Consider the following 20,952-nt stretch of genomic DNA (forward strand, 5'->3'; position numbering starts at 1 on the left):
ACGACTTGGTTTTCGTGACAAAAGCTTTCGCAGTTCAACAGAAGGACGAGATAATAACAAAATAAAAACAGATAAAGAAAAACAAATAAACACGGAATAACAATATGTAGTATGTAATACAATATGTAATATTTCTATGTAGAGCGACGGTTATATTGGTAACACTTTACAATAAGGTTCACTAGTTAACATTAGTTAACTTGAACTAATAGTCAACAATACTTTTACAGCATTTATTAATCTCACTTAATGCTAATTTGAACATGAACTAAAAATTAATAGTTGTATGTTTTTATGAACGAATGTTAACAAAGATGAATAAATACTGTTGTAAACGTATTGTTCATTGTTTGTTAATGTTATTTAACTAATGTTAACAAATGACACCTTATTGTAAAGTGTTGCAGGTATATTGCAAAACAACTTTTGTATGTAAAGGTATATTGCAAATCCGAAATTCATAATAGACAGGTATAATATGTGCAGATTTGAAAATCTATAATAATATAATTACTATTTTATAGCACAGATTCATATACTTAATCTGGCTTTATGTAACTGTCTCTGTCATCTGTGGGTTTTAGTAATTATATATGTATTAAATAAATGTAAATAGCAGTAAAGAACATAATTTTTTGTTGTTGTTGTTGTTTTGTATCAAAGTGTTCTCCAATTTAAGTAATAATTACCTAATTACCTAAACATCCTAATTTATTTTATTATTTATCTCTCACTGCTTATATGCTTTGGCATAACTGCTTGAAAAACAATAGCTGCTTTCACAAAGTAAAAAAATCATTTTCAAAAAACTGGTAAAAACTGTGCCATCATTGACTGGAGTTTCTAAACGTCTGCCCTGTTTGTAAACATGGAGGGGTTCACACGATCAGCGCTTTTGTTGATGTTTTCATTTTTGTGTCAAAGGTTCACATTAATGCAGTGCTTCCGGCCGTAGGCATCGTGCTACACAACTTCAAACCAAATTACAAAATGCATATAGCCGCTTTCACACATACAGCCTTCACTGGAAAATTACTGGTAAATTGCCAAAAAGAGATCAAGTGTGAACAGGAAATACCGGTATTTACCGGTATGAGAAGTTGTAAAATTAGCAGTAAATTGCCAGGATGATGCTTTGTGGATTACCAGTAGGCTATGAAAAAGTACAAGTTCAGGGTGTGGTGAAGTAAGATGTCTTGTCCGGGCCAATCCTAACTTGCATGCCTGAGAGGCTGAGTGACATGACTTGTCTTAAAGGGACTTCCGTTGAATTGTGAAATTTGGTCTACGGTATGGCAATAACTGCTGTAAGTGATTACTTAAAGGGTCACTCCATAAATCACTTTCTTCCATGTCATTCTAAACCTGTAAAGGTATCATTGTTTTGAATGAAAACCGGGAGGATTGTGACTGTCTCACTGACTGCCAAGTAATGACCGTCAAGGTCCAGAAAAGTATCAAAGGCGTCGTCATAATACTCCATCTGCCATAACCTGCTCTACGATGCAGAATTTGTTTAATAAATATATTATTTTAGCTTTCTTTCCATGCAAAAAATATTCTCGCAGCTTGATAATGTTACAGATCGAAACCACTGATGGCAGATGGAGTATTCTGACAATGTCCTCTATATTTTCTGGACCTTGACAGTGTATTTTACTTGGCAGTCAATGGAACAGTCACAAGCTTCCCTGTTTTTCCCTGAACATAGCTTTTACAGGTTTGGAACGACGCGGAGTAGCCTTTAAAGCCATTCAAGTTATTATTATTGTTGTTGTTGTTATAGTTAAGGATACTTTTTATCTATTGTTAATTCTGTTGTCTGAACATCTAAATTTCTTTCAGCAACCAGATTTTCTCGTTATGTCTTCCTGGCAGTGTTTATGATGGGTAAGATTTATTGCTAGTGCTTGATTGCATGTGATAATTAGCACAAATGAATAAACAAGCAATTTCTCTCTCTCTCTCTCTCTCTCTCTCCTCTTTCAGTTCAGTTTGTCATGCTTTCTTTCTCGCCCATTGTGTGATTCTGTGGAGGTCATTAGTGTGAGTGTGGGTGGGTGGCAACAGGTTGTGTGTTGTTCCCCTAATCCATGAGGTTACAGGAGTGTGGTGTTTGGGTGTTTTTGGATGCATGTGTTCTTCTTCCAATTCAGCCTCTGAAGGGAGACATGAATCAGCGCCAGCAGATGTTCATGAAAAAATGACTCTGTAAAAAAAAATAAAATAAAGATGAAAAAGAGTTGGAAGGAAGAAAAAAGGGAATAATATTTAAAAACACAAGGGAAAGAGAAAAATATGCACAGCCTCACAAACCATGAACGTCACTGTTTGTTAAATCTAAACGGGTGGCTTGAACTAACTGTTACGAAGTCAAAGAAGTTTCACAAATGTGCCTGCCTATATCATAAAATAAAAGCATAATTTCTTTCAATAATAATTTTCATCTTTTATGTTTTTCTTTATGGCTGTTTAAAGCTCTCTGGATTACAGTGTGATATTAATACTTTGCCGTATTAATTAAGCAATATTGTACTCAAACTATCTACTTTTGAAGCAAAAATAAACTAAAAGATAATTTAGACATTAAGCTTTTATGTATATCGTAGCCATTTTAAAGTATTAATTAAGCCTTGTAAATGATGTGCCGTATAATGCATTGTACAGTCTCATTAATAATTGTAATCACGGTTACTCTTATCAATTCATTGGTACTGCACATTTTGAATTTGTTTAGAATTATTTACAAAAAGATAACGTATTACAATACACATTATGGATGCATAATGCATTATACACTAATGGATACATACAGCTTTCAGTATAGCGAATCTATATACACTCATTCAGATTCCAAAAGAATCTTGGGTTGGAATTTGGGTTTCTCAAAGAACTTTTTAATGAACAGCTCTCCAAAGAATTTTTGAACCGTATCTCAAATGCCCGTTATTTGTAAGTATTAAAATCTTATGTAAATATATACGAAAGCAATATCACAGGAGAAAGTACATTTACTGAGTTTAATATCAGTATGGTTGTGATTCGACCGTGGCCTTGAGGTGCAGGTAATCAGTTGTGATTATGTTCTTAATTATGTATTTTTCTGAAAGGTTTGTCTGTCTTACTTGATGACAACAAGTTAGCCTACCCTTATGATCCCATTAACTGTGGTAATTGTGTTGAACTAGAGTTCTTGGTATCTGAAAGCTGTTTAGAGTTTTCTGTTGTTAATATCTGACACCAATTAAAGCGTGCAAGGCCAGTGTATCCCATCCACAAATGCCACAGTGTTGACAGTACTTGACACTCTCCCAGCATTAGTTGAGGGTGTTTCACAAGAGTGAATATCACATGTTAATGCAGAGCTCAAACACAGCTGAAACATTCATCCCATCAAGATTTAATGTAATAATGTTGTGATATTCATGACGTTCGATGGTCATTTTCATCATTAAACATCTCTTTGAATCAACATGAATCAAAATGGTCTCTGTTTATTTTCTTAATATACATGTCTGCCCCCTAGTCTTATTGTGAACAATTCATCGGTGCATTATATTGCAAGCAAAACAATATCTGTCTTCTTAATATTTCATCAAAACGTAATAACTTGCTTTGTTTCTCAAATGACTTTCCGTTTTCAGCTGACAGTACCAAGGAGGTCTATAATACTTGGAGAAAGCTATCCATTGGCAGTCCCATTCATCTCAATGGCAGTTCTTTGGCTGTCTGCCATCTTTTCTCATGGGCTGTCTATTCTGGATACATGTTTTAGCCAATCACATGAGCCATAAATATCACATGACCAACGCTGCGTTTGCCAAAAGTAATGTTAGCCAAGTATGAGTGCTGTTTCAACTCTTTCTAACGTAGTTCACCATTCACAAACAGCATCACAAACTTTGTAACTACAGCTCCAAAGGGTAATTTCACTCAAAAATGAAAATTAACCTGTGATTTGCTCAACCTCAAGGTCATGTGTATATATCTTTTTTTCTCAAACACTTTTCTCTCACTTTCTGTATCTGCTGTACACGGAAGCCATACTACATACTAGTACTCCATCGATCATGATTTTTTTCATGGCGGATTCTGATACCGATTTTTTTAAGCAGCAAAAATTACATTTTTGCCAATGATTACAATGTACTATGCACACAGGCACACGTCCCTTTGTTTCAAGCACGCTTTATCTGACGTGTTTTGGACTGTTAAACAGAAACAACTGCAATACCACTGCAATAATAAAGCTTAAAAGAGCAAGGGCTCTGATTGAATTTGTTTGAAATAAGAAAGTCATATACACCTAGAATTCCTCGAGGGTGAGTAATGCACAGGCTAATTGTAATTTTTGGATGAACCAACCCTTTAAATATTTATGCTCAAAATATAATATCTACATACTTTAGCATGTCAACAATCACAGGAACTACGGAGCATGACATAAAAGGAAATCTATAATGAATGTAACATAACATGAAGAAATCGACACGGTTTAAAAAATAGTCAAGTAGTCCTCAGATTTATTATAGCAGCACTTTAGAATAATGACATTGTGGAGGAAGCTGCTGACTGAATGAACCGCATATATAGCCTACAGGAGTATGTTGAATACATACCTCATGTTAACGTGATTAAGAATCACAATTACCGGCTTTCTCTTGTTTTGTGTAAATGAATGCTGCATTATCACACAATTGAACCTGTGCAAAGAATTATGGGAATTAAGTATCTAACGGTTGTGTCTTTCTATACCTTTCATTCCAAATTGAACTCTGAAGTGGGCATTTTTGAGCACTTTGGTTTGGAACAAGACTTCAATATGGCAGCTACAATTGCCCTTAGTTTTGCATTTATCCTGTTTGGAAAGCAGAAAGATTCTCCAACAATGCATCATACTATGGCAAACAAGAAGTGAGTTATGCCATCGTACGGAAGAAAAACACTGATGGGTCGATGGCGGCACAAAAATGCACATAGTCTCAAAATCCTTACATAGCAACTTTTCTTGAACTGTGATTCTAAAGGCCAACAAAGCCAGGGGAAAAAAACAGAGTCCCCTCCAAAAAAAAGTAAATTTAATTATTTAGTAAGAAAGAACATAAACGGAGAAAGATGCTATATTCCCAAAATAGTATAGTTGTGGCATTATGCTAAACCAGACAAACCTCAACGTCACCAATCATTTTTTATTTTTTCCCAGATCACTTGGTTCCATTTTGGTATGTATTCAAGATCCAGTAACAAAAAGGAAAAACCGGGATTCAGTCATTTCCCAAAGGACCAAATCAAGTCCCGCCCTACATTTTTTCTCATCGAATATTCTGTTTCAGTAGAAAAAGTAGTAAAAGAATATTCTGTTTCAGCAGAAAAACACATTATGGAATAAAAATGGTTTGAAAATGCAGTTTTGTGCTGACTGTAGACAACAAGGTCCTTTCTGATTCCTTGTTGGTCACTAGTCCCAGCTACACCATTAAAAGTGACCTTTTGCCACCATGTTCTCCGGTTCTGTGTGTGCACGCACTGTTATCAGTGTGTCTACAATTCAGTGTTGTAATGTAATCAGACATAAATAAGCATGAGGAAGTCACAGCTCAACGGGGGAGTGGAGGAGAGAAAATAAAGGCAGTGTAATTAAAGCAGCGGTACCCTCACACATATTAACCAGGGAATATGTGACTGATTTACACACCCACCATTTCCAACCCATGTGTCTATGTATCGCTTACCATTCCATTGCCCCCTCCAAAAATAATTAAGCATCTTCAGAGAGGAATTGGGTTACCTGCACATTACAGTGAGAGATGTAAGGCTAGCTCTCACTGGGGACCTGGAGGAATGAACACTGGGTGAGAGATGAAAATTATGGGGAGAGAGAGAGGTAGAGATGAGGAAAACAGCTCATCTCTGATGCTCAGTCCCACCTGTGCACATTAGCACCATCCAGTTACCATGGTAAAATGCTTTCTGGTTACAGACCTTGCAGGGACACAATATTAAATTTTATGTGAACAACAAGAAGACTCTTACAGGTAGAGGTACACTGAATTCACAGGCCTGTTTTCTATTTAAAAGTTTGCCAGATAAAATGTGAGTTAATTAGTGACAAATGACAAAAGTGCACAGAAAATATTGATTTTAGTTCATATTATTATATAAATTCACCTGCAAATGACCTTAAAGTTTCTGCTAATGGAAACAAAATGGTATGTGACAATGTACAGTACAAATTAGTCTGGCAACAAGATGAACACTGCAACAATACTACAGTTATAATAAATTAGCCCTCAGATTTTTTTTTTTAAATGCAGATTTTGAAAGCTAGTTTCAAAGTGCAAGTTTGCCCACAATTTGATATGAGAAACACGGAAGTAACACTAGTGTGGTGAAAAGTCCGGTCCTCCTTTTAAATTAGGTCTTTAACAATGACAGTAAAGGCATGGTGAGTACAAAAAATATTATGCTGGTTAAAAGTCTCTTCACTGACAGCAATCAAAAACTAAGTGACCTAAAGATACTTATATAGTCTGTGAAAGGCACAAAACATTTAGCGCTGTTTAAACGCTATTTCAAGACCAATTCATACGTATTTTATGAGGTGGCCAATTCGTGTTTTTGTGCGATTGGTCAAAACCCACAGTGACAGGTAGGTTTAGGGACGGGGTTAGGTGTAGGTCAATTGTACAAATTCAAACGAATTGCAAACTCATAAAATAGGTTCAATTTAGAAAAAAATTGTATGAATTTGTACGAGTGAGAATTAGCCACCTAGTAAAATATGTACAAATTGCTGTGAGATTGGGTTCGTTTTGGAGGAGGCGTGGCTTGGAAGGAGGGCGGGGTCTTATTGCTAGCCTCTCCGAAATCACCCGCCCTATATTTAATTTAAGATATGTATACAACTGATTACTATTTAGCATTATCATGGATGACAGCAAATATTAGAAAATACATGAATACCGTGGTTGAACAATCTGAATCAAGTTACATGCAATCGTAAAGGAGGAGGGCTGTTCCATGTACAATAAAACCACTTTTATTAGGCTACTGTGAGAGAGGACACAATTTAAAACATGTACTTTTAAAAGGTACTATTCATTTATTTATGTGTAAAACTTTTTTAATGAGGAAAAATTACACAGTGCAACTTAAACAAGAGCAAAGTATGAACAATCAGAGAGCGGAACGACCAATTATATCCAAATAATTGGAAATATGTTTCCTGGAGGGTTAGCTGATTTAAAATTCTAGTATGGTTTGCCAGCTTTGGTCACATGAAGAACATAACGTCTTCTTCTCCACCCGCTATTAAAAGTCTGCATGCCAAGACAAAGCGATCAAACCTACCATGAAGAGGACATCATCCTTGAGAAAATTCATACAAAATATGTCTTGCTGGAACTAAACCTTCACAGAGAGGAAATGTACAGCTGTTTGTCATGAATCAAGCTGATACAAAGGGGACGGAGTCAATGTCAGGTGTGTGTTTTATCTCTTCTGCCCCTTTTTGAGTGATTTTATAGCAACAATTAGCCTTCTCTTAGGAAAAGAGACGAATCAAGGAAGGGACTACAGAATAAGTGTAAGTTGCATGGTAAATATAATAGATTATGAACACACTAACGGAGCATAGAAGGGCATTTGGGAAGGATTTGCCTGTGAGCGTGTGATAACTGAGAACTTTGTTTTTTTCCCCATTTAGCCGCTCCGTACTAAAAGAAGGGCCGTCGAAGGACATGCTTATTTAAAACAACAGAAAATCAGACAGCATGCGGCGGAAGGGGGAAGGAGAATAAATAAAAGAGCGAAAGAAAAAACTCATTTGATTGCTTGGCTGCACTTTAAAACACAATGGAAGATAATATGAATAATTAATTGTAACAGGTTCGTTTGACGAGGCGCTTGCAGTTTAATTACTGAATGTGTTGTTTGCACAAGCACGCCGTAGATTAGGGCATTTCAAAGAGAAGAGCTGAAGAGGGCTAGAGAAGGAGAGAGAGAGAGAGAGAGAGAGAACGGACTGAAATAGTTGAAAAGAGGGCTGAAAGTCTTTGAAAACTAAACTCCATTGGTTCCACTGTCAAAGTTCTAACGACGCTGAAACGAATCTGTTGCGGCTCTTGTTGACGCGTCTTTATCAACCCTGCTCCAAATGTCAACTTGAGTCCAAATGTCAAAGATGGCAAGTTCGGTTGAGGGAAAAGCTCAAGCGTCTTTGTGCCTGTTGGACCGACAGCAGTGTGTGTGTGCGCGTGTGTGCAGTGCTGCTATAATGTGCAAATATGCCTTGTGGTCCACAGAGAGCTAGATGTTCACAGAAAATCTGCATAATAATTAGTTAGGGAATAGACAGCAGCCCCTTATCAGTTCTAAGTAAGAGGAACTCAGAAAACAACACACACACACACATGCAGGGACAGCAATACATGCAAACACAATGACACACACACACACACACACACACACATACACATAAAAACATACACTGAGCCAGATTTTTTTTTTTGAAGTATGTTGCGCCTTTCACCCACACAATGTATATTAAGTGAAGAATGTGGGCATATCAACAGACATTGAGATGTTTCTTTATATGCATGCTTCCCCTCTCACTTGACTCTTCTTCTCTGTCCTCCTACCAGAAACATGACTGGGTCATAATTATTTTGAAGGGGTCACAAAATATTTCCTAAAGTTTGCTGAATAAAAAAAAAATTTCTAATTGTTTTTACCTAAGTATGAAAAAGCATCTTTTTACACTTGACAGGTTTGGTTCGATTAAAAATAATTGCTCTGTTAGTGCGTTTTATTTAAAGAAGCATCTGCACTGCAGTCCGAATATTGTGTGAGCAACAACCGGACCAACCTCCCATAAGTCAAAAAAACATCCTTGCGTTATAAAAACACAACACGGATCAAAGACATCTAAACAAACCCGAAACATGACTTGATTTCACAAAAAGCAGCCCTGAAAAGGACAGAATGCTCATGCATCTTGTGTTTATAGTTGGGTACAGGTGTTAAAATGGTTGTTCTTTGAGAAAGATCTTTATTTGTGCGCAACAGATGCATTCTGGGCTCTGTTTTGACTCCTTTACACATTTCATAAGCTCTTTGTGAGTTAAGAACAATGTGTACATATGTACAACACTTTGGCATGTAGCCCAGCACACAGCATTCTTTTCAATGTTTGGTAAGTTTGCAAAATATCTATCAGTTGGGACCGTCCTCCTTGGGCTTTTTTCCTGGTTAAACACGACGCTCCAGACGACAGACAGCTAAATGATGCCATCGCTGTTTTGCATGTTTGTAAATATTTTTAGATGACTTTTAAAAAATGCAGTGCAGCCGGTGTTTTGTATGCACTTGTAGTTCCTATAGCACCCTGAGGAAGTAGCAGCTAATTTATTTCCCCCAAGTGGAGTTTCTAGAACTAAAGCAGTTCCTATTTCTTGCAGTGCGAACAGGTCCAAAACCGGAATTTCCACAAACCTTTATTAACTGAACTCCGTTTCAGTTTCTTCTTATAGTGTACTTTACTTTTTTGTTTACTTGTATTGAGGAGTAACACAGTCTATCCTGTCTCCCGTGATTGGATGGGTCGAGTTAATGGATAGCAAACAGGAGTCTTTGTAAATGCAATGTAATGACACGTGTGTATGTGTATTGATTTGATGCCATAAAAAATATCCAAAGTACAGAATGGCTCGTTTTTGCCACTTAAATAGTCTGAAAATTCAAAAAGTTACAGTAATTTTTTCACAGTACACTAAACTCAAAAGATTAAGGAAAAGTAGATTCCTTCTAATGTGTTCCCTTTAAAGGGTTATTCCACCCATTCATCTTCAGAACGCAAATTAGGATATTTTGATGCCTTAGAAAGGATCTGTAAAATACTCCATGTGGAATCAGAGGTACACAGTTCAGTGGACACTCTCCAAAACGGTGCTGTGGCTAATTGGTTAATTGTTGAATAAAGTGGCAATTTTTGCTTTGTTTGTGTAAAAAAGTATTCTTGAACCTCTGAGGTCACACAGATTATTTTAGCGATCTGCTTCCTGTTTCTGAACATCAATCATGTTCAGTACACTGCTATCTATGAAGACCCAGACAGCCATCAAAATGCATCAAAAATGTCTTCATTTGTGCTCTGAAGATGAATAAAGGTCTTACCGGTTTGGAATGACATCAGGGTGAGTAATTAATGACAGAATTTTCAGTTTGGAGTGAAGTAACCCTTTAATTTGTTTCTCCCTTCGTTTATTGTTCACATTTATGATTGTGGTTAGCTGAACAGTCCATGGCCATCCCTGAAGTCCTGATGAAATTGCAATTACACAAGCAGGCTCATACACACAAACACACACATAATCACAACAGATTATGTTGCTTGAGCTTGCGTCTCCTCTGGGAGCAGCCAGAAGCCCTCGGTGCACAAATCAAACCGCTGAACAAATGAACAGGAAAAACAGAGAATGAGAAAGAGTATCATTCAGGGTGGAACAACAAAAACTATTGGTTACGTTCAAATGCAACACCAGGCCATATGGAGCCAAAGTTCTGTGATAGAACTGCATCTGTGTGATCTTCCAAAAAGAATAGAGCTGAATAGAGGCAGATACAAGATGTGTGTGTGTGTGTGTGTGTGTGTGTGTGTGTGTGTGTGTGTGTGTGTGTGCTAGAGCTGACCAGTTAAATGCTCTTCTGCGGGGGCAAATTAGAAAGATATTTACTCTTGTCTGCTTCTAATATTGCCTCACTGTTTTAATCTACTGCCTTAAAAGCCATCCTCTTAATATTCTCTACACAAGACAGCTCTGACCCACACCGAGATGAATACAAACAAATGAATATGAATATACACACACAGTTTCCTTCCAATTAGAGGCAACCATTGGAAGAGAGTCTTATGATCTTCAAATGTTGTTTGTGTAGCTCGTTCCATTTTACCCCATGGAGAGAAAATGCAAGTGCCATGTGTGCACAGCGTCCCTTTCTAATGACAAGCTTAAATGAGCTTGAAATGTTCTCACATATACTTTGCTGAGGAGAAAGATCTTCATTATGAACTGGTAGGAAAGGAAAGACCGCAAATGACAGCTCTTTAATACTGCAACGATTTCTCCAAGGCAGCAATGACAATAAAAGGAGGGCAAATGGAGAATTATCTGAGGCCAAGTTAAAATGTTACATTTAAATGAAGCATAACATTTTAAATGGCCGAAATATAGAAAAATATTATTTTAAAATAATATTGAAAATAAACATACCAAATGTAATATTATAATAATTTTCTATTTTTGCAGTGTTATTTTAGTGTTGTTTATATATTATTAGATTATTCATTAATATTTAACATTTCATCTTAACTTTTATTTTCAGATTTTAGTTTAACTTTACCAACGTCATTTGTTATGGGTTTTAATTGTTATTTTAGTTTTAGCGATTGTACTCAAACTTTTGTTATTTGCTAAGGTATTATTTGCCTTAAGTATTTAAGTATTGGCTTTTCATGTAATGTTTATGTGATGTCATATCGGCTTTATTATATTTCCTGAAAGCCGTTTTTAGTAGTTTTAGTTTACAATAACAGCACTGCTGTAAATATGATGATGTTACAACAACTCAGTCAGTTCCTGCAATACTTACCAGATGAATGCCCTGTTTGCTATTTCAGAGTTTCCAGCCTGTGTCGACTCTCAGAAGTGTCAATTATTAATATCTTAATTAGCCCATGAAACATGAAAAGTGTGTTTGAGGTATTTGATCTGAAAGCTGCCTGGAAGGATGCAGCCTGTTTCCAGAGTCTCACTCGTGGAATTCTAATGGCTGTGTGGAAGGATGGAATACTGATTTTCAGGGCAGAGGAGAACAAAAGACAGGAGATGTGTTCATCTATTCAGCACAACAATTTACAGTTACACACTCACATTAACACACGTAACAGGGTTTGATGTCCTTTTTTGACCACTGACAGTCCCCGGTCAATATGCCGTTTTAAGGCAACAGATATTTCTTCAAGAATACAGACTTTTGTGTTGCACTAAAAAAAATAGCATACGACATTCACGGCGGTATAAAAAATGGCAGAATAAAAAATGTCTCAATATCTATTTCAAGGTGGACTACTTTTTTAACACACTTACCTAACCAGACAAATAAATGCCTCAAGGTGTTTTTTCCCCCCTGTACTTCCTCAGACCACTTCCATCTTTACATAAAAATAGCATTTTTAGTAGAAATATCAAAGACCTAGTTCAAATGTTAAACTTAAAGAAAGCGCTCACCCAAAAATCGCTATGAAAAGTTGATAGTAGCCACACACATGTATATGTATATATATAAGTCAGAATATCTGATTATATTTATCATGATTGTAATTTCTCACAATGTGAAAATGCATTTTGCAATTACAAATGAGATCTTCTAAATATCTTACATCTAACAACTTGTCTTAATAAATTTGTGCATTTGAGACTATTTGAGACACACACAGGTGTGTGTGTGTGTGTGTGTGTTGCATAGGTATATATGTACCTGCATATCTGACAATATTGACAATATCTCACCAATGTTGTAATTGTTATTTCCTATTGTAAACATCTCACTTTTTGTGTGTGTGTTTTATTTTTTCAATTCATACACACACAGAGAGGCATTTGTAGTTTGCACAAATGTATAAGTTCTACCCATTAGTAGAGATTGGTAAACTAGCACACAAACAGCTCAACACTGGACTCATTAAAGATGCCATCGAATTTTTAATTAAACCTCATTAGAGCCCATTCAGTGTGCATGAGGTGCTACCAGCACTTGTGTGTGGGTGACTAAAAGACAGAAACATTATCAATATGCAAACTCTAATGCTACGCTGCCATTTGATCTCTCTTTCTACCAACAGCTCACTCTGTCTATCTATAGTGTCCTCGGCCTGTTCACAAGACACTCAACATTTCACACAAAGCTGTGTCCTAATACTTCATCAGCGAAAAAGAAAAGCCCACAGCCTGTTGCAGAACAATATCTATTCATCCATTACATTCATATCCGGCCAAAAAAATTCCATGTTGTGATGAAAATGGGGAGGGGACGGTCTGAGTTAAAAAAAGACATGTATCAAAAAGCCGAGCGGAAAAGAGAGACATGGAAAAAGAGAGAGAGAGAGAGAGAGAGAAAGAGGTTACCGATGTATGGCCTGGATTTGGTGGTCTTAGGTCGGAGCCGTTCCTGCCTTCAAACACAAATGGGGTTTGAATCCCTCTCATTCCATCTGTAGAGGAGGCCTTCTGAGCGCACACACACACACACACACACACACACACACACACACACACACACACACAGCGTAGAGCAGGTCATGGTGACCTCCAAGCTTAAATACAAACCCTAAATCTTTTGAAGCTCGCACAGATTTCAGCACACAGAGAGGCCAAGCAGTACATTTCACCAGTCAAGATAAACACACACTTACAAAAGAAACACACAATACTGACACATTAAGGGCATGGAATACTTCATGGAAGTAATAACTAAATAGAATATAAGATATTATATTTGTCAAGTTTAGATTTTGAGATTTAAAAAAAGAATTATGTCAGTGCTGGAAGGCACACACAAAGATCCCATCTAGAAAAAAAACGCCACAATTGGTTTCTGTTTTTGCCTTCCAGCACTGACATATATACATATGTGGCTCCAGTAAATATTCGTTTATTTACATCAGAAAGTTATGAGTTTCTTATAAGATAAATGTATTATATGATAATTTTTTAGTACATAAAAATAAATAACTCTTGATTCTAGGTCATATTTTAATAGCTTATTAAATGGCACTGTCCAATACCCACACAGAATTTTCTTTTTTTAAAATATTAAATTATCATTAGTTAAGAAGCTCTCTGCTAAGAAAAAAAAATGGAAAAATACTTTAGTATTAATATCAACTAGAATTAATTTTATTCATGTTTGTATTCATATTTAAGCATTTGTGTTTCAGCTACAAGAAGAAGAAACCTATATTAAAAAAAGAAACAAATGACTAAATCATATCTTATATATATATATTATATAATTTTTTTTCGTTCAATAAAAAATATACTGAAATTGGCTTTGAGGCTCTTCAATTTCACAAATATAAAAGAAACACCAAGAAATGAATTAAATTAAACATGACTATTCTAAGTAGAAAATCTGAATTCTTTTATTACAAAGTTGATCTTTTTTTATGACAAGTCCCCTTTAAATGCAAATGAACTGTAGTTAATAAAGTTTTTGAGGTCCTGGCATTAATCTCTCCACCAGACGATGAACAAAAACCAAAGGTCAAGAATCTGGACTGATGTTATCACAGTGTTTGATCTTCACGGACAGACAGTAATCTCCAGTCACACGGCAGAAATTAGCATTAGCCGGCTACCAGACCGAGTGGAAACAGAGAACTGCAGGCTGATGAGCTTGGCCACTTATGCACGTTGCTGTGGTAACTCTATTATAGTGAAGGTAATAGAGAGCGACGTTTGTTTGTAAGCTTGGAATTTGTTTAATTACGGAACTGCGAGCGAAGCAGGCTCACATTTGCATATGTAAATCCAACACAGGATTGGATGGAATGGTTTTGGCATGGATAGGAATATTATTTATCTCTCTCTCTCTTTATAAAAGAGAAGGTTTTATATTAGTGTCTTCTATGCTTTTTATGTCCCGTTTGCGTTTTATAAAACAAATGTAAAGATTGGAAAGATTTTCTATTATCGTACATAAAATGTCCTAAATGCCATAGCTTTATATATTAAATAATTGGACACGTTTTATTATTACTTATAAAGCATACGGGAAACCAGTCTGAAAACAGTCATCACTGTTGCAGTTCCATTTGATGCCACTAGAGGCAAATCTGACAATGCCTTTCTTTAAATGAGCAGTTCACACAAAAATTTACTCTTTTGTTACAAACATACAAGTTTCTTTTTTCCTTGTGACATAAAGCGGGATATTTTTGAAGCATTCTGGTAACCAAATGTGTAATGGGAAAAAAAACTCTAAAGGCACCCATCAACTGTTTGTTTGCCAGCATTCTGCAAAATCACTTCTTTTGCGTTCAGCAAAATTCATACAGATTTGGAAAAGCTCAAGGTTGATTAAATAACAACAAAATGCTACTTTTGGGGTGAACTATCCCTTTAAATGCCCTTTAAAAGTGATCATGATTTACAAACAACACCCCCACAATCCTGCTGACAGAGGGGAAAATCCCAACCTTAAATTCCACCTTGCACTTTCTCTTCTTTTGCTCTTTCTCCCTCTCTCTCCATCTGTCTCTCCCTGTATGTGGTTATATGGAGGATTCATCAACAGTAATTAGCCATCTTGAGAGGTTGACACTCGGCGCTGTTCCTCTGGGAGGTTTTTCCGCTCTAGGTTGAAGGGCCTAAACATGTCACTACACAGGTGTGCGGATTTCACCCATATGTGTTTTTGTGTGTGCGTGTTTCTGATTAGTCACATTAGCAGCGCTGCGTGTTACTAATTCACAAGGACAGACGAGATGCGGTGGCGACGCCTCCCCGAGGTCAGCGAGGAGTGTGTGTTATCCGGGTTCAGTTAGTGACATCTGAGGTCGCGAGGCAAAGCTCGACTCCTGCTTTGAGCGTTAACCACACCAGTGACAGATGCGATGCTTCTCTAAAAATACACCCGGAGGCAAAACTACACAAAAGCACAAACATATGCATCTGGCAAAGCATTTAGTGTGAAAATAGCGTTTACGTGCTCTCATTCCTGTATACATGCACCGAGCATATTCTGAGAAAACATAAGAAGCACACAAAAGTCTGATTCCTACAAACAATTCATAGTAGATGTAGTTTTAGTAAACTGAAAGCGCAGGAATCAAGTCGATGACTCTTGAAACATGGGACAAAAATGTTGCATAATTTAGCAAACAGATTTGAAAACGCTGATATATCGAAATTCAATCAATTATTAGAAATACTTACTTTATCATACAGATTATACTATATCATTTATAAAAAGAAATGTGAATATGCAACTAATGTATGTTAATGTATGAATATAGATAGATAGATAGATAGATAGATAGATAGATAAAGATGTGATGTAAGCAGCAAAAATGCATCTCAGTTGGACAAGACCACACAAATACACTCACACACCAAACCCATTAATAAGCATCCATTTGTGGCCCCAGGTCTTTTCCTCTTGTGTGTGTTCCTATCGTTCCTATCTCCCCAACAGATGTACTGATTCATGGCATCACCAGAAGTACCCCCACCTCTCTTCAGTCTTTCCAGAGCTGGGCTGAGACTACAGCTACACATCACCAATTAATCTCCACAGAGGACGTGTCCAAGACCAGATGGTCCTGTCTTTGCTTGTGTGCGAGCGCGTGCGGGTGTACGTGTACATGTTTTATTGCATTATTAACAGCTTTCCTATGACCTTGCTGCACTTTGCTATTTTTTCCCCACCCCGTCTTCTCTATCTGATAGAGACCCGTGTATGTCTGTAAATCCTCTTGTGGGTGAGCTGCGTGTTCGCTTCTCGTTGCCTATGTTGAGTGACCTGAAATCACCAGGGTCAAAAAGCATCCTCCTTCGTTTTCTCTCTCACTCCTGCCCTTTCTCATTCGCTGTTGCTTCAGAAACCACGCAATGTTTAGAACAGAATAATGTAGAGATAAAGCTTCAAAAATAAGAGGATGTAAAGCACTCTGATTCGGGCATTGCTACAGTAATTGTAAAAATATATATAAATAAATCATGTGTAATAAAGAACATGTGCACCAATTCCAAGGAAGTCTTAAATGGATAGCTCACACAAACAGACACCGTCATCCTCAGGTTATTCTGTATGACTTTCTTTCACTTTCTGCATAACAGAAAATAAGATATTTATATGCTTCAGCTACTAATCCATATAATAAATGTTGTCCAATGTTGAGGTTTGTTTGAAAGAGGTTTAGAACCTGGTTGCCAGAACTGTTAAGAATCTGATAGCAACATCAAAGTTTTATGGAATTAACTTACATTTACAGTTAAACTTGAATATTTTAGGAACTATTAAATGTTAGAATATCAATCTACTAAGGTGCAAAAATCTGTTTCAAACCTTTGTAATACACTGACAACAAAAAAACAAATCTGAGTAAATGAGTAAAATGTATTGTAGAATTAAAGCAAAGAATATATAGTAGTTTTCCCATGCAAATCATCATGGTAATATTTCAATAAACATTCATTTACAACATGAGATGTAGCATAACATAAATATATATATATATATATATATATATATATATATATATATATATATATATATATATATATATATATATATATATATATATATATATAGGGATTTCTGTGAACGTTAGTTTGTTTCACTGTAAATTATAAGATGACTTGTTTTTTTTTTACTTCCAGAAATTGTAAATTTAACAGTACTTTACTGTAAACGTCCTGTTAGATTTAATACAGTGACAGAACTTGCACCGATACAATTTATATAAATTTTCTGTTGTGCTCCGCATAAAAAAAAGAAAGTTACACAGGTTTGGAATGACATAAGAGAGAGTAAATTATGACTGAATTTTCATTTTTGGGTGAATTATTCCTTTAAGCTAGTTAAACAGAGACGTGAATATAACAGCAGAATGAGACTCGCTGCTCTGGTGTAACGGATGACAGGTTACAGGAGACTCATTCTCTCTCCCCCCTTCTTCCTTTCTGACACATGGCACGAGGCTCCACAATTCCTAAAATCAATGACCCAATATGTTCAGGCACAGATAACAGATGATCAGAAGATAGGCATAATGGTCCCCACGCAATTGGTGAATGTCCATCACCAGCGTGAATATTAGATGTGAATCAGATGGGGAAGGTGAGCAGGCTGAGAAGGAATCTCGTGGGAATGTCAATTGCCGTTAAAGTAACGACAATGTGGAAGACAAATGAAGGCAATATCTGGAAATGGAATTAAACTTGTATAAAACGTGGATATGGGAGAATTTGAACATTTGTCAAGACTATTGCACCAGATGCGCCAAACTTCTTATTGGGGAACGAGAGGATAAAACTCCTGGAAATGGTACGCCCTGGATTCATTTTAGGGATAACTTCCTGACAGGTGAGGAACCACTTAGTTTAGCCTTTGATTTTCTCCCTTTTTTTACTAAACCAACAAGACAAGCCAGATTCAACCCCTTTGTTTCTTAAGGTACAATATTCCTTAAAAATCCTTGGGTCTAGAAAAGATTTGAGTTTAAATGAATAAACAGTACACAGGCTGTAAAAAAAAAATCTGGCAGCTGTAGGTGCCGGAAATTTACTGTAAAAGAAAATACAGTAACAACGTTGTCCTCTGTGTGTAGTATAAGAACAAACAGTGAACAATGCAATTATTACACTATTTATTAATCTTTCTTAATGCTAATAAAAACACAGTTGTTCATTGTTTATTCATGTTAGTTCACAGTACACCAACTAATGTAAACAAACACAACTTGTGATTTTTAATAATGCATTAGTAAATGCTGAAATTAACATTAAGTAAGGGATAATGTACATCCGGTAGTTTGGTACAGCAGAATAAAGCCCAACAGGTGAAGAGGTGTTGTATAAGACTAAAGGCCTCTATTCTGCAAATAACAATCTGCTTGATGCACATTATTCTGGTTATTACACGGCTTCTTGCCACAAAATTAAATAATACCGGTTGATATCTGGGAATGTGACAACTGACCAATCAGAATCGAGTATTTCACGAAGCTGTGTAATAACTAAGATGAATAAATGCTGTATAAGTATTGTTCAGGATTAGTTCATGTTCACCAAAAATCCAAAAAATACGAGAAAGAAAACAAGATTTAATTAAAATCTGCTTTAAATCTATATACCATTTATAGAAAATCATACATCATAAAAAATTTTTTTTTACATTTTACTTTAGATTTTAAACACTTTAAACCTGTCTGTTTACTATAACACTTTGGCTCACTTGCAAATTTACTCTGGGCTGAGCTGGTTTTTCATCACGGGAGTCATCAAAGAGCTCAGGGAACTGTATGATTTTAAAATAAGATCCTAAATCTTGTTTTCTCCCAATGTTAAAACGGAATCTTGCCTCATTCGCCCTGACGCTTGAGATGAATGATGAGGGATTCCTGCTAGCCGCTTGAAATGGCATGGCACGGCAATTGATATTCATACCACAACGTTTCACTCCAAACCTTGAGTGGAAAGTCAGAGGTTCCGTGGTAATCGCCTCAGTTACTGGGCCAGGGCCATTTCCAGGCTCTGATTGTGAGTTTAGTTCCTGTTCTCACAGGTATCTCCCATCCCATTACAAGCTGTCGAGGTGGAAAATGAACATTTTTCCCCCAACAATACTTTTTTCCACCTGCAACACTTTCTTCACCTGTCTAGCTGCACAAAAAGCCTTTACCTCAAATAATACAACAGCCTAAAACATTTTTGTCTTCATTTCATTTCTGTGTTTTACACATTTGGGAAGAAATCCATCTACCCGAACATATTTCTAAATGCCTCGAAACATGGCCGGGACCATTAAATAATGTGGTCAGTGTAACGTTCACTTCTTTTGAAAGTTTTTTGGGGCATTGGCTCCATTTATGTGTGTATTCCCGGCTCTGTGTGTATCTTTGTAAGTGATGGGATCTCCCACACAGTCATCATTAATAATATTTTATCTCCTTTCCCAGGGAACACATGATATTTTGCATTGCGGAGGAGGAGACAGACATGCAAAAGGCAAACGTTCAAACTCCGCATTCCCCTGGCGCCTACCCAGCATGCACCTGGACTCAGATGTCTTGGTAAATTTTATGTATAAACACCGCGAGCCTGTTATTCCACTACGAACGTGTGAATAATTGCCAGGACTATCTAATATTTATCTTAACACGTATCCTCACCCCGGCGACAGAAAAACAGGAAAGAGAGAACAGAATTGCAATATATTAATGTGACATGATCAGGGAGCTTTTAAAAGGCTCGTTATTACCGCCTCAAAACTCGGGCCTAATGACTTGTCTGCTCCAATACTAAGGTTTCACGTAATTGTCTCTTAAACACAAATATGAACAGTGCCGTCTCATTATATCCGGCTGGAGTTCTTAAGTTTCAGGCCTGAATGAATTATTCCTCGCCTCTCATCATGACCGTCTTTCTGCACACCCCTGCACACCAATGATAAGAAACAAGAGTACAAGTGCGTGCAAGCTATATTTCTTGTTTCTTTTTTTGGAGCAAGATTTCTATTTGTTTAACACACCGAAGACCAGAGTAACTACATGTGATTTTTAAATGCATTGACTTCGGAAGACAATTTCAAAACAACTTCTAATAGATATAGAACGTTACCCTCTTAAATTAGCTCCGTCATGACAATTCTCTAAAAGTTTAGCATGGTAATATACCTGGCAGTGTTAATGAGTTTGGTCTTTGCGGAAGTGATCTTAGCAAGCACAGAGGCTTAAACACTTTGCTATTGCCAATACATCCAAGGACATGCTGCTGTGAGCATGTAAGAAATAGTGACGACTCCTGAAAACAGGCCTGTACGGGTGGAGCTGGGGAAGGTGGAGGGTTTCTGAAGGGCAAGAACTAGCAAAGCGGTCCTCTGCAGTGAATAGGTGCCGTCAGAATGAGAGTCCAAACAGCTGATAAAACATCATGATAATCCACAAGTAATCCACATTAGTCCAGTGAAAGTGTGTCTTTGTGAAAAAATAAATTCATGATGATTTAACTTAAAACTATGCATTCTGGCCAAGTGCATAATTCATAAAAACACTTCCTCCATTCTCTGTTGTCACATCCAAGTACTGACATATTTGTTTAGAAATGTGATATTTCTATCCTGATTCATGTGATGCAGAAAGCAATATTATGGAGGGAGGACTAATTTTAT

This window comes from Puntigrus tetrazona, chromosome 3 (assembly GCF_018831695.1).
Source record: "Puntigrus tetrazona isolate hp1 chromosome 3, ASM1883169v1, whole genome shotgun sequence".
Taxonomy (NCBI): domain Eukaryota; kingdom Metazoa; phylum Chordata; class Actinopteri; order Cypriniformes; family Cyprinidae; genus Puntigrus; species Puntigrus tetrazona.